Raw genomic sequence first — 14,144 nt, 5'->3', positions numbered from 1 at the left:
TAGAAGCTTTCCTCCAAATTCAACAATCCTAAATCTTTATCAGACAGTTTTCTGTACTACTTAAATTTCAGATGGCTAATTCCCAAATCTTATCTGCACTTTCTACAGACCCTTTCCATATGGTTTTCATTTTTACACAGCTCTCCCAAATCCAAAACACAGTAATAACACTTTGATGACAATCATGTATTAATCTGACACTGATTATTGCAAAGGCCCAGAATCTAGTTTCAAACACACTAAGGTTTTAATCAGAGCTCTGTCAATTGATCTGAGGAATTAATTTATTTAATAAACTATGTTTTTTTTTTTTTTAATGTATAAAACTGGAATATCATTGAGCCTATCACGTAGGGTTGTTGTGAATGTCTAGGAGTACTGAACACTAAGCTTTGAGCACTGCAAGAAGCAAGCTAAGAGCAGGAATTCAACATATATTAACCACATAAATTAAAACAGGGTAGCATTTATTTATATCAGACTCTGGAGCCAGATAATTGTTGTTATTAGGTGCTGTCCAGTTGGTTCCAGCTCATATCAACCCTATGTGTGAAACACTGCCTGGTCCTGCACCATCCTCATTATTGTTTCTATGTGTGAGCTCACTGATGCAGCTACTGCGTCAATCCATCTCTTTGAGGGTTTTTCTCTTTTTCGCTGACCCTCTACTTTACCAAACATGATGTCCTTCTCAAGGGACTGGTCTCTACTGCGAAGCCAGATTTTTGGATCCAAATTCTAACTCCATTGCTTATTAACTGAGTGATTTGGGCAAATTATGAAGTGTCTCTGTGCTTCAGTTTCCCTAAATTTACAGGACTGTTTTGAGTACTATATCAAAAGCTCTTAGAATACTGCCTGGCAAATGTTAAAGGCATATTTGCTGTTATCATAGGTAAGTAAAGATTCTGTTGCAAGAAGGCATGTTGTCCTTTGGAGAACACTTGTATCTCATTACTTTATTTTCTGCTGCAAGTCTCAAAAGGGGCGGGGGGAAGCTCAAAAATATTATAAGCTTTGCTTTAATTTAGTTGAGGCAAAACGATAATAATAATGAAAAAGTCCATCTAACATATTCTAGGATATGCAAAATTATAAAAACTGTAAAAATAATGATGTGATATAATTTGAAAACAAAGAAAAAAATCAAAATTATTACACAAACAAAAAAACAGCAGTTGCCAAAAGCAAGGTATGATTTTCAAAAGGCCTTATAAAATATAAATTATAGGTATTGGTATATGTGATTTTTGTTGGATGCTAAAGCATCTTTCTCTCCAACTTTTGTGCTTGGGGAATATAAACATGTTTTTATGATGCAGCTTCACTAGCCGAAGTGTTGCCACTAACAGGTTTCTCTGTAGTTTTTCAGTATATTTATACAATTACTGCTATACAAGGCTCTTCATTTTGTCACACACCTGTCACCGCAACTGCACAACTTATTTTACTGTAATGTGTCTCTCTAACTTGAGTATAAATATTTCTAAAAATAATACTTATTTCCATATATATATATTAAAGTACAAATACATACATTTAAATTCAAATTACAGGGAGAAAAACAAGTGAAATACTTTTCACTGAGATTCCTTAGCTGTTTAATCTTTCATTTATAAGATTAACATAAATTAATTTAAAAAATAAAATTGAAAGACATAAATTAATTTTGAAAACCTGTAAACTTCGAAGACTACAGTCATCAAGTAGTGTTTTTAAAAACTAATAGCAGAGGCGGGGCCAAGATGGCGGACTAGGTGGACGCTACCGTGGATCCCTCTTGCAACAAAGACTCGGAAAAACAAGTGAATCAATCACATACATAACAATCTACGAACTCTGAACAACAAACACAGATTTAGAGATGGAGAACGAACAAATACGGGGAGACAGCAATTGTTTTCAGAGCCTGGAGCCAGCGTACCAGTCAGCGGATTCTATAGAAAAACTGGTTTCCCAGTGATGGCTCGGAGACAGCAGTCCATATCAAACCACATAAAGAAGCAGACCGTGACAGCTTCTCCAACCCCCCAAACAAAAGAATCAAAATCTTTCCCAAATGAAGATACAATCCTGGAATTATCAGATACAGAATATAAAAAACTAATTTACAGAATGCTTAAAGACATCACAAATGAAATAAGGCAAACTGCAGAAAAAGCCAAGGAACACACTGATAAAACTGTTGAAGAACTCAAAAAGATTATTCAAGAACACAGTGGGAAAATTAATAAGTTGCAAGAATCCATAGAGAGACAGCATGTAGAAATCCAAAAGATTAACAATAAAATTACAGAATTAGACAACGCAATAGGAAGTCAGAGGAGCAGACTCGAGCAATCAGAATGTAGACTGGGACATCTGGAGGACCAGGGAAACAACACCAACATAGCTGAAAAAAAATCAGATAAAAGAATTAAGAAAAATGAAGAAAACCTAAGAATCATGTGGGACTCTATCAAGAAGGATAACTTGTGAGTGATTGGAGTCCCAGAACAGGGAGGGGGGACAGAAAACACAGAGAAAATAGTTGAAGAAATCCTGACAGAAAACTTCCCTGACATCATGAAAGACGAAAGGATATCTATCCAAGATGCTCATCGAACCCCATTTAAGATTGATCCAAAAAGAAAAACACCAAGACATATTATCATCAAACTCGCCAAAACCAAAGACAAACAGAAAATTTTAAAAGCAGCCAGGGAGAAAAGAAAGGTTTCCTTCAAGGGAGAATCAATAAGAATAAGTTCAGACTACTCAGCAGAAACCATGCAGGCAACAAGGGAATGGGACGACGTATAGAGAGCACTGAACGAGAAAAACTGCCAACCAAGGATCATATATCCAGCAAAACTCTCTCTGAAATATGAAGGAGAAATTAAGATACTTACAGAGAAACAAAAGTTTAGAGAATTTGCAAAAACTAAACCAAGACTGCAAGAAATGCTGAAGGAGATTGTTTGGCCTGATGACCAATAATATCAGGTACCAGCACAATACAAGGTCACAAAACAGAACGTCCTGATATCAATGCAACTGAAATAGGGAAAGCACAAAAACAAACAAATTAAGAATAATTGTAAAAAATAAATAAATAAACAAAATAGTACACATAACAGGAAATTATGGAAATCAATAGATAAACGATCACAATAATCAAAAAGAGAGACTAAATATACGAGGCATTGAACTGCCAGATGGAGAGTGATACAAGGCGATATAGAAGGATACAAGTTAGGTTTTTACTTAGAAAAATAGGGGTAAATAATAAGGTAACCACAAAAAGGAATATCAATTCCATAACTCAAGATAAAAGCCAAGAAAAACGTAACGACTCAACAAACACAAAGTTAAACATTATGAAAATGAGGATCTCACAATCTACTAAGAAAAACACCTCAGCACAAAAAAGCATGTGGAAAAATGAAATGGCCAACAACACACATGGAAAGGCATCAAAATGACAGCACTAAAAACTTATTTATCTATAATTACGCTGAATGTAAATGGACTAAATGCACCAAAAAAGGGACAGAGAGTCACGGACTGGATAAAGAAACACGATCCATCTATATGCTGCCTACAAGAGACACACCTTAGACTTAGAGACACAAACAAACTAAAACTCAAAGGATGGAAAAAAAAATATATCAAGCAAACAATAATCAAAAAAGAAGAGGAGTAGCAATATTAATTTCTGACAAAATAGACTTTAGACTTAAATCCGCCACAAAGGATAAAGAAGGACACTATATAATGATAAAAGGGACAATTGATCAGGAAGACATAACCATATTAAATATTTATGCACCCAATGACAGGGCTGCAAGATACATAAATCAAATTTTAACAGAATTGAAAAGCGAGATAGATACCTCCACAATTATAGTAGGAGACTTCAACACACCACTTTCGGAGAAGGACAGGACATCCAGTAAGAAGCTCAATAGAGACACGGAAGACCTACTTACAACAATCAACCAACTTGACCTCATTGACTTATACAGAACTCTCCACCCAACTGCTGCAAAATATACTTTTTTTTTCTAGCACACATGGAACATTCTCTAGAATAGACCACATATTAGGTCATAAAACAAATCTTTGCAGAATCCAAAACATCGAAATATTACAAAGCATCTTCTCAGACCACAAGGCAATGAAGCTAGAAATCAATAACAGAAAAACTAGGGAAAAGAAATCAAATACTTGGAAAATGAACAATACCCTCCTGAAAAAAGACTGGGTTATAGAAGACATCAAGGAGGGAATAAGGAAATTCTTAGAATGCAAAGAGAATGAAAATACTTCCTATCAAAACCTCTGGGACACAACAAAAGCAGTGCTCAGAGGCCAATTTATATCGATAAATGCACACATACAAAAAGAAGAAAGAGCCAAAAGCAGAGAACTGTCCCTACAACTTGAACAAATAGAAAGTGAGCAACAAAAGAACCCATCAGGCACCAGAAGAAAACAAATAATAAAAATTAGAGCTGAATTAAATGAATAAGAGAACAGAAAAACAATTGAAAGAATTAACAAAGCCAAAAGCTGGTTCTTTGAAAAAATTAACAAAATTGATAAATCATTAGCTAGACTGACTAAAGAAAAACAGGAAAGGAAACAAATAACTCGAATAAGAAACGAGAAGGACCACATCACAACAGAACCAAATGAAATTAAAAGAATCATTTCAGATTACTACGTAAAATTGTACTCTAACAAATTTGAAAACCTAGAAGAAATGGATAAATTCTTGGAACAATACTACCTACCTAAACTAACACATTCAGAAGTAGAACAACTAAATAGACCCATAACAAAAAAAGAGATTGAAATGGTAATCAAAAAACTTCCAACAAAAAAAAGCCCTGGCCCGGACGGCTTCACTGCAGAGTTCTACCAAACTTTCAGAGAAGACGTAACACCACTACTACTGAAGGTATTTCAAAGCATAGAAAATGACGGAATACTACCCAACTCATTCTATGAAGCCACCATCTCCCTGATACCAAAACCAGGTAAAGACATTACAAAAAAAGAAAATTTTAGACCTATATTCCTCATGAACATAGATGCAAAAATCCTCAACAAAATTCTAGCCAATAGAATCCAACAACACATCAAAAAAATAATTCACCCTGATCAAGTGGGATTTATACCAGGTATGCAAGGCTGGTTTAATATCAGAAAAACCACTAATGTAATCCATCACATAAATAAAACAAAAGATAAAAACCACATGATCTTATCAATAGATGCAGAAAAGGCATTTGACAAAGTCCAACACCCATTTATGATAAAAACTCTTACCAAAATAGGAATTGAAGGGAAATTCCTCAACATAATAAAGGGCATCTATGCAAAGCCAACAGCCAATATCACTCTAAATGGAGAGAACCTGAAAGCATTTCCCTTGAGAACAGGAACCAGACAAGGATGCCCTTTATCACCGCTCTTATTCAACATCGTACTTGAAGTCCTAGCCAGGGCAATTAGGCTAGACAAAGAAATAAAGGTATTCGGATTGGCAAGGAGGAAGTAAAGCTATCACTATTTGCAGATGACATGATCTTATACACAGAGAACCCTAAGGAAAAATCCTCCAAAAAACTACTGAAACTAATAGAAGAGTTTGGCAGAGTCTCAGGTTATAAAATAAACATACAAAAATCACTTGGATTCCTCTACATCAACAAAAAGAACGCCGAAGAGGAAATAACCAAATCAATACCATTCACAGTAGCCCCCGAGAAGATAAGATACTTAGGAATAAATCTTACCAAGGATGTAAAAGACCTATACAAAGAAAACTACAAAGCTCTACTACAAGAAATTCAAAAGGACATACTTAAGTGGAAAAACATACCCTGCTCATGGATAGGAAGACTTAACATAGTAAAAATGTCTATTCTACCAAAAGCCATCTATACATACAATGCACTTCCGATCCAAATTCCAATGTCATATTTTAAGGGGATAGAGAAACAAATCACCAATTTCATATGGAAGGGAAGGAAGCCCCGGATAAGCAAAGCATTACTGAAAAAGAAGAAGAAAGTGGGAGGCCTCACTCTACCTGATTTCAGAACCTATTATACAGCCACAGTAGTCAAAACAGCCTGGTACTGGTACAACAACAGGCACATAGACCAATGGAACAGAATTGAGAACCCAGATATAAATCTATCCACGTATGAGCAGCTGATATTTGACAAAGGACCAGTGTCAGTCAATTGGGGAAAAGATAGTGTTTTTAACAAATGGTGCTGGCATAACTGGATATCCATTTGCAAAAAAAATGAAACAGGACCCATACCTCACACTATACACAAAAACTAACTCTAAGGGGATCAAAGACCTAAACATAAAGACTAAAACGATAAAGATCATGGAAGAAAAAATAGGGACAACCCTAGAAGCCCTAATACAGGGCATAAACAGAATACAAAACATTACCAAAAATGATGAAGAGAAACCCGATAACTGGGAGCTCCTAAAAATCAAACACCTATGCTCATCTAAAGACTTCACCAAAAGAGTCAAAAGACCACCTACAGACTGGGAAAGAATATTCAGCTATGACATCTCAGACAGGCGCCTGATCTCTAAATCTACATGATTCTGTCAAAACTCAACCACAAAAAGACAAACAACCCAATCAAGAAGTGGGCAAAGGATATGAACACACATTTCACTAAAGAAGATATTCAGGCAGCCAACAGATACATGAGAAATGCTCCCGATCATTAGCCATTAGAGAAATGCAAATTAAAACTATGATGAGATTCCATCTCACACCAACTAGGCTGGCATTAATCCAAAAAACACAAAAGAATAAATGTTGGAGAGGCTGCGGAGAGATTGGAACTCTCATACACTGCTGGTGGGAATGTAAAATTGTGCAACCACTTTGGAAATCTATCTGGCGTTATCTTAAACAGTTAGAAATAGAACAACCATACAACCCAGAAATCCCACTCCTCGGAATATACCCTAGAGAAACAAGAGCCTTCACACAAACAGATATATGCACACCCATGTTTATTGCAGCTCTGTTTACAATAGCAAAAAGCTGGAAGCAACCAAGATGTCCGTCAACGGATGAATGGGTAAATAAATTGTGGTATATTCACACAATGGAATACTACGCATCGATAAAGAACAGTGACGAAACTCTGAAACCTTTCATAACATGGAGGAACCTGGAAGGCATTATGCTGAGCGAAATTAGTCAGAGGCTAAAGGACAAATATTGTATAAGACCACCATTATAAGATCTTGAGAAATAGTAAAAACTGAGAAGAACACATACTTTTGTGGTTATGAAGGGGGGAGGGAGGGAGGGAGGGAGAGGGCTTTTTATTGATTAATCAGTAGATAAGAACTGCTTTGGGTGAAGGGAAAGACAACACTCAATACATGGAAGGTCAGCTCAATTGGACTGGACCAAAAGCAAAGAAGTTTCCAGGATAAAATGAATGCTTCAAAGGCCAGCGGAGCAGGGGCCGGGGCCTGGGGAACATGGTTTGAGGGGACTTCTAAGTCAATTGGCAAAATAATTCTAGTATGAAAACATTATGCATCCCACTTTGAAATGTGGCGTCTGGGGTCTTAAATGCTAACAAGCGGCCATCTAAGATGCATCAATTGGTCTCAACCCACCTGGAGCAAAGGAAAATGAAGAACACCAAGGTCACACGACAACTAAGAGCCCAAGGGACAGAAAAGGCCACATGAACCAGAGACCTACAGCATCCTGAGACCAGAAGAACTAGTTGGTGCCCGGCCACAATCGATGACTGCCCTGTCAGGGAGCACAACAGACAACTCCTGAGGGAATAGGAGATCAGTGGGATGCAGACCCCAAATTCTCATAAAAAGACCAGACTTAATGGTCTGACTGCGACTAGAGGAATCCCGGCGGCAATGCTCCCCAGACCTTCTGTTGGCCCAGGACAGGAACCATCCCCGAAGACAACTCATCAGACATGAAAGGGACTGGTCAGCAGGGGGGAGAGAGATGCTGATGAAGAGTGAGCTAATTATATCAGGTGGACACTTGAGAGTGTGTTGGCAACTCTTGTCTGGAGGGGGGATGGGAAGATAGAGAGAGAGGGAAGCTGGCAAAATTGTCATGAAAGGAGAGACTGAAAGGGCTGACTCAATAGGGGGAGAGCAAGTGGGAGAAGGGAGTAAGATGTATGTAAACTTACATGTGACAGACTGATTGGATTTGTAAATGTTCACTTGAAGCTTAATAAAAGTTAATTAAAAAAAAAAAAAAAACTAATAGCAGATCCTTGGAGCCCTGGTGGTGCAGAGGTTAAGAGCTCAGCTGCTAATCCAAAGATACGCAGTTGGAATCCACCGGCCGCTCCTTGGAAACCCTATGGGGAAGCTCCACTCTCCTATAGGGTCACTATGAGTTGGAATTGACGCGTCGGCAATGGGTTACATTTGGTTTTTGGCTTGTTCTTAAAATTTTAAATACATGTATCCATGTATAAATGTCAAAGTAGTGTTTAGGCCGGTTATTTTTAGATCTTCCAATAAAAATAACCTATAGAAAGAATACTTCATAGTTCTGGTAGTTTTTAGTTTTTATAGCTAGGTACTGATAAGTCAGCTCTGATTCGTAGTGACCCTCTGTGCAACAGAATGAAACACTGCCTGGCTCTGTGCCGTCCTCACAATCATTGCTATGTTTGAGCCCGTTGTTGTAAAGCAATGTCAATCCATTTCATTGAGGGTTTTCCTGACCCTCTACCAAGCATTATACCCTTCTCCAGGGACTGGTCCTTCCTGATAACACGTCCAAAGTATGTGAGATAAAGTCTCCCCATGCTTGCTTCTAAGGAGCATTCTGGCTGTACTTCTTCCAAGACAGGTTTGTTTGTTCTTCTGGCAGTCCATGGTATATTCAATATTCTCCGCGAACACCATAATTCAAAGGCTTCAATTCTTCTTTGGTCTTCCTTATTGATTTCCCGGCTTTCACATGCTTATGGAAAATACCATGGCTTGGGTAAGGTACACCTCAGTTCTCAAAGTGACAGTTTTGTTTTTTTAACCCTTTAAAGAGGTCGTTTGCGGTAGATTTGCCCAATGCAATATGTCGCTTGATTTTTTAACTGCTGCTTCTATGGGCATTGATTACAGATCAGAAATGACTTAGTAGTTCTTGTGAAAAAACAGATGTTTTAAAAATGATACATGAGTCAACACGAAAGAAAGTATGATTTTTCACTTTTAAGGTTGTCAGGTATCCGATAAACACGATACCAAACACCAAACCCACTGCCGTCAACTTAATTCCGACTCATAGCGACCTTATAGGACAGAGTAGAACTGCCCCATAGGGTTTCCAAGACTGTAATCTTAACAGAAGCAGACTGCCACATCTTCCTCCTGAGTAGATGGGTGGTAGGTTCAAACTGCAGACTTTTGGTTAGCAGTCAAGTGCTTAACCACTGTGCTACCAGGGCTCCTGGAGGCCAGTAGAAAGGCTCAGCTACTTACAAATTTTGAGAAAACAGGAAAAATGTTTGGATTTCTCAAAGGCAGTGTATATAACTATTAGATTATTTCTAGAGACAATAACGCAGAAACAAAAAGAGAAATTAGTTTGGGGAACTAAACGTTTACTTGGCTTCTTTATAAGACTAGCACTACAGTCTTCCCATCTGTGACGCACCCACAGCTTGACTTCTACCATCACTGGGTAACCCACAGACAGCTGGATCACAGCTGGATGGATTGTACTTTTTTACCAGTCCTTCTCAAATTTTCACATCAGCGACAGTACCTGTAAGGTATACTGAGGTAAATAGCGAAGTCTGTTTGTAGAGGTTGTCCCAGGCTTTGGGAATCAAACTCAAAGTTGAGGGGATAAATATCTCAAACATATTTGACTAGTGCTTGTAAGTACCGATTGGGAGGTTCTGCTAAAACCATTTTTTGTTGTTGTTCTTTCTGTAAAATGGGGATGGAGATGGGGAAGTTTGAGAAATAGCAATGCCTACCTCTCCTGGACATCAGGGAATATATATATTTAGTGTATGGTTGCTTTGGGGAACAATCCTTCTTTGATTTTCAATGATCACTTACACAGTGAAAGTGTATGTCTCCCATGAGTTTTCTCTAGTCCACCCTATAAATGGACAAAAGAGCCAAATTGATCCCTGATTCTATCTCCTACCTGTCTGACAAGGAATGACATATGATAATGGAGGCTGCATGAATTCCTGGGAAAACATTCATGTTACACGAAGTGATTCATCTCAGGAAGTCTTTTAGGCAGGCATGGCACTCCAGGCAGTTTACAACCACAAATCATAAGCTGTCCATAGCAAGTAGTATGGTCACAGTGCTCAGATATGTACCTGGCATTAACCCTTTGGTTACTGAATTGACTGGGGGTGGGGAACTGTGAGAAGGGCTGGAGTGACAAGTTGGTACTTGAGGAATTTCAAAATAGTACAAAGGCACTACAAAATTTTAAAAAATATGTGGTAGTCCTTATAAGAATATCACCTCGGCTTTCAATAATCAACACTTTCATTCTATGGCTGTACCCAAAATTATAATAGTTCTCCATTGGTGGTCACAACAAACCCATATTCCCTTGTCTGATTTCATTGTCTAACTGAAACTTAGTATTTAATAATACTTATAACAGCAACAACAATACTCAGCTCCATTCAGTGTCATCTTTCCCTTCTCTAAAATACACAAAACTTACTCTGACCTCTGGATCTTTCTTTATGAAATTCTGAACTCTGGATCTTTCTGTCATCTGGAAAGTAAGCCTCTCATTTTCACCCGATAAAATCCTTACATAGCTAAGCTTAAACCCAGGCTTCTCCAGGAAAGTTTACCTTTGTGAAAAGCAGCATGGTTATAGTAGAAAGCGTGTGAGGTTTCAAGACCAAACCCTTGGACTTGAATTTTGATCTGCCATTTATTAGCTGTCTGAACTTGAGTAAAAAACTTAACCTCACTGAGACACTACTTTCACAGCTGCAAAATGGGGACAATAATGATGCCTTTCTCACACAGTTGTCATAACGAGCAAACAGAATTGTGATTGGGGAGCACTACACAAATGAGAGCGTTTTGAGGACCTCATTAATCCCGATTTGCTCTATGAAATCATTTCGAACATTGTTCATATGAAATCTTTTTTTACCATAACACATATCTGTATAGTTTATGAACTATATAAGACATAAAGTTTTGCATAGATTTCTTGAGGCACAAGGCTTTTAATTTTTTTTAATCCCCCCACTATACAATATTGGGTAGCATAATGTAGGAATAAAAGCATATTTATTACTAGTTGACAGATAATTCTATAAAAAATAATTTGGTGTGTAAAGCTATCATCCAAAAAAGCATAAGATGTATTCAAGATTCAAAGTAATTTTTGAAAATCATGCACAGTTTTGAATTCCATCTGCTTATCTATTGATTTAGAAAATTAATATTTGATTGTATTTTGAAAAAATATTTCAGCTTAACTCTTAGAAAAGCCAAGTTTTAATTTTTAAAACAATGCCAAGGAATATTTGAATATTTGTTGATAGGTTACCTTAGAATGTGTAGCTTTTGCGTATTTAATCCTGTGGTAATTTTCTCTTTATTAAATTGAAGATTCTATGATTTCCAACAATTTGTGACAATTTGAGTTTGTCCAGCTGCACTAGCCCCAAGCTGTCTCTGACGTCTGGCCTATTTTTAAATGCCCTGGGGAAGGAGATTTTATAGCTTTGATAACTCCTTCCAGGGTTTAAAAGTCCTTTCTCTTTAGCCCTCGTTCTTCAAGAGTTACAGTGAAAAAAAGTCCTTGCATCTAACAGACACAGCTGTATTTCTGTGCTTAGTACATGAAAAGCGTGTCTAGTCACCAAAGGAAGCTTGTGCTGTATTTCAATGAACATGGCTATGATCAAAGTCACTACTGTGCTGTACTATTATGATATGAATAAATGGATGATTAGTTAAGACTCTTTGACGACTTCTGAATCACATCTCAAAATATTGTTTGTTTGTTATAATAAAAAAAAATAGCCTCTTATTCCTATGTGGTGGCGTAGTGGTTAAGTGCTACAGCTGCTAGCCAAAGTGTCGGCAGTTCAAATCTGCCAGGCGCTCCTTGGAAACTCTAATGGGCAGTTCTGCTCTGTCCTGTAGGGTCGCTATGAGTCGGAATCGACTCGATGGCACTGGGTTTGGTTTTTAGTTTACATGTATGTGCGTGCGTTTTCTCCCAACTTTATATCAAGTGATTTTTTTTTGAAGTGAATTGATCTGTTTACTTTTATTCAAACAGTGATTAATACATAATACATGGTTATTTTTAGTAACTACAGAATGCATATTTTAGAGTCAACTTTCACACACGCTGTTGCATTGGTTACTTATTATAGCTTACATTTTCTTGAAATTAAACAACAACAAAACATAGTAAGTGTGCTACCACAGATTTCCCTTCTGGTTAATCAAAATACACTGTGGGCTGTACAGACATCTTAATGTAACAAGAATTGAAATGAGGGAAAGAAAAGAAGTGAAGGAGAGCTGTATAGGTGGAAAATGAGGGTTGTTAAAAAAAAAAAAAGAACCTCTTACTTCCCTTCCCTTCAAGCATGCAATTGTTTAAAAATCATTGATTTGTAACTTTGTAGGTAATGAATATACATAGGATCCAAACAGTAATTACAAGTGATTTTTATCGGTTTAATTGACTGTCAGCTGCTGATCCAACATATATAGTTTAAGTCATAGCATTCACCTGCAATGAAACTGTAAACTTTTAGAATACAGACAAAATTGGTGAATCACAGAACATTGTATGGATAGAGCCAAAGTATTGCTGTCATTAATTTTAGCCTTATTAATAAGACATTTATGAACTGTCTTGCTTTCCGCCCTTCCATGATAAGGGAAAATGGATCAGAACATAAATAAAATCAGTTTTATGAGTAGTTGGCATTGCAGCATTGACATTAATTAAAATCAGTGTTAATGAAGGCACCTCACAGCTTGAATGATGTAAAAAATCAGTGCTTTTTAAAAGATATTTTAAATGCCCATTTATTCCTCCCCATGCATCTATTCTTTTCATGTTCCTGAATTGCTGAAATCACCCCACACACTGTCACAACGTCCAGAAATTCCCATCCCTCTCCCTGTATCTCAGTTAAAATATGCCTGTGTGTTTGTGTGTGTTTAATGCCTTAAAGCCTTGCTTTTTGCTAGGGAACTTGATAAACTAGGTGATTGGAACTTGATGAACTAGGAGCCCTGGCAGTGTAGTTGTTAAGCGCTTCGGTGCTAACCAAAAGGTCGGCAGTTCAAATCCACCAGCCACTTCTTGGAAACCCTGTAGGGCAGCTCTACTCTGTCCTCTAGGGTCACTATGAATTGGAATTGACTCTATGGCAAAGTGTTCGGTTTTTTGTTTTTCTTTTTTGGCATATCTCAGAGTAATATGTTTGCATTTTAACAGGAAATAATGGATTGATTCAGAATGGAATTTCAGATATTGTATGAAAATGGTAAAGATTCTTCTGTTTGCGAGAAAGAGGACAATTCCTGACATCACATTTTTTGGGTGGCCCTTATTTTGTTGATGTTTAAAGTTAGCCCTCAACTCTCTCTAAGACTTTATAAATGAATGAACGTGTATTTAATTAATGAATTAAAAAGAAGGTGCCCTTCTATCTTCGGTTTGCAGAAATCCTATGCTGAGTCTTCAAGAAGTAAAAGGAATGTTATAGTCATTTCTTAAAAGTCCTCTGTGAGGAACAACCCGGTGTCCATCAACAGATGAATGAATTAACAAAATGTAGACGGCACTGGGTTTTTAGTATATACAGACCATGGAATATTATTCAGCCGTAAAGAGAAATGAAGTTCTGAAACGTGTGATGACATAGATGAACCTTGAAAACATACTAAGTGAGATCTAGACTAGGCAAATGCATAAGAACAAATTTTATTTGTGGTTACCAGGAGCTGCGAGGTGGGGACAGGGGAGGAGAATGGGGAGTTATTGCTTAAAGGGTTTTCCGCCTTTATTTAGGGTGATGACAATCATCTAGAAATGGATACTGGTGATAGCTGCACAACATAGT

General features: G+C 37.3%; 1 protein-coding gene across 1 annotated transcript in view; it reads right to left on the bottom strand.

Annotated features, from left to right (window-relative positions):
* LRP1B (LDL receptor related protein 1B) overlaps window positions 1-14,144 on the bottom strand; it is a 1,749,164-nt gene that overhangs the window by 1,353,538 nt on the left and 381,482 nt on the right. The window lies entirely within an intron of this gene.

The sequence above is a fragment of the Loxodonta africana genome, chromosome 6, assembly GCF_030014295.1.
Source record: "Loxodonta africana isolate mLoxAfr1 chromosome 6, mLoxAfr1.hap2, whole genome shotgun sequence".
Taxonomy (NCBI): Eukaryota; Metazoa; Chordata; class Mammalia; order Proboscidea; family Elephantidae; genus Loxodonta; species Loxodonta africana.
The sequence above is the reverse complement of the archived record's forward strand: the minus strand, read 5'-3'. Positions and strand labels throughout refer to the sequence as shown.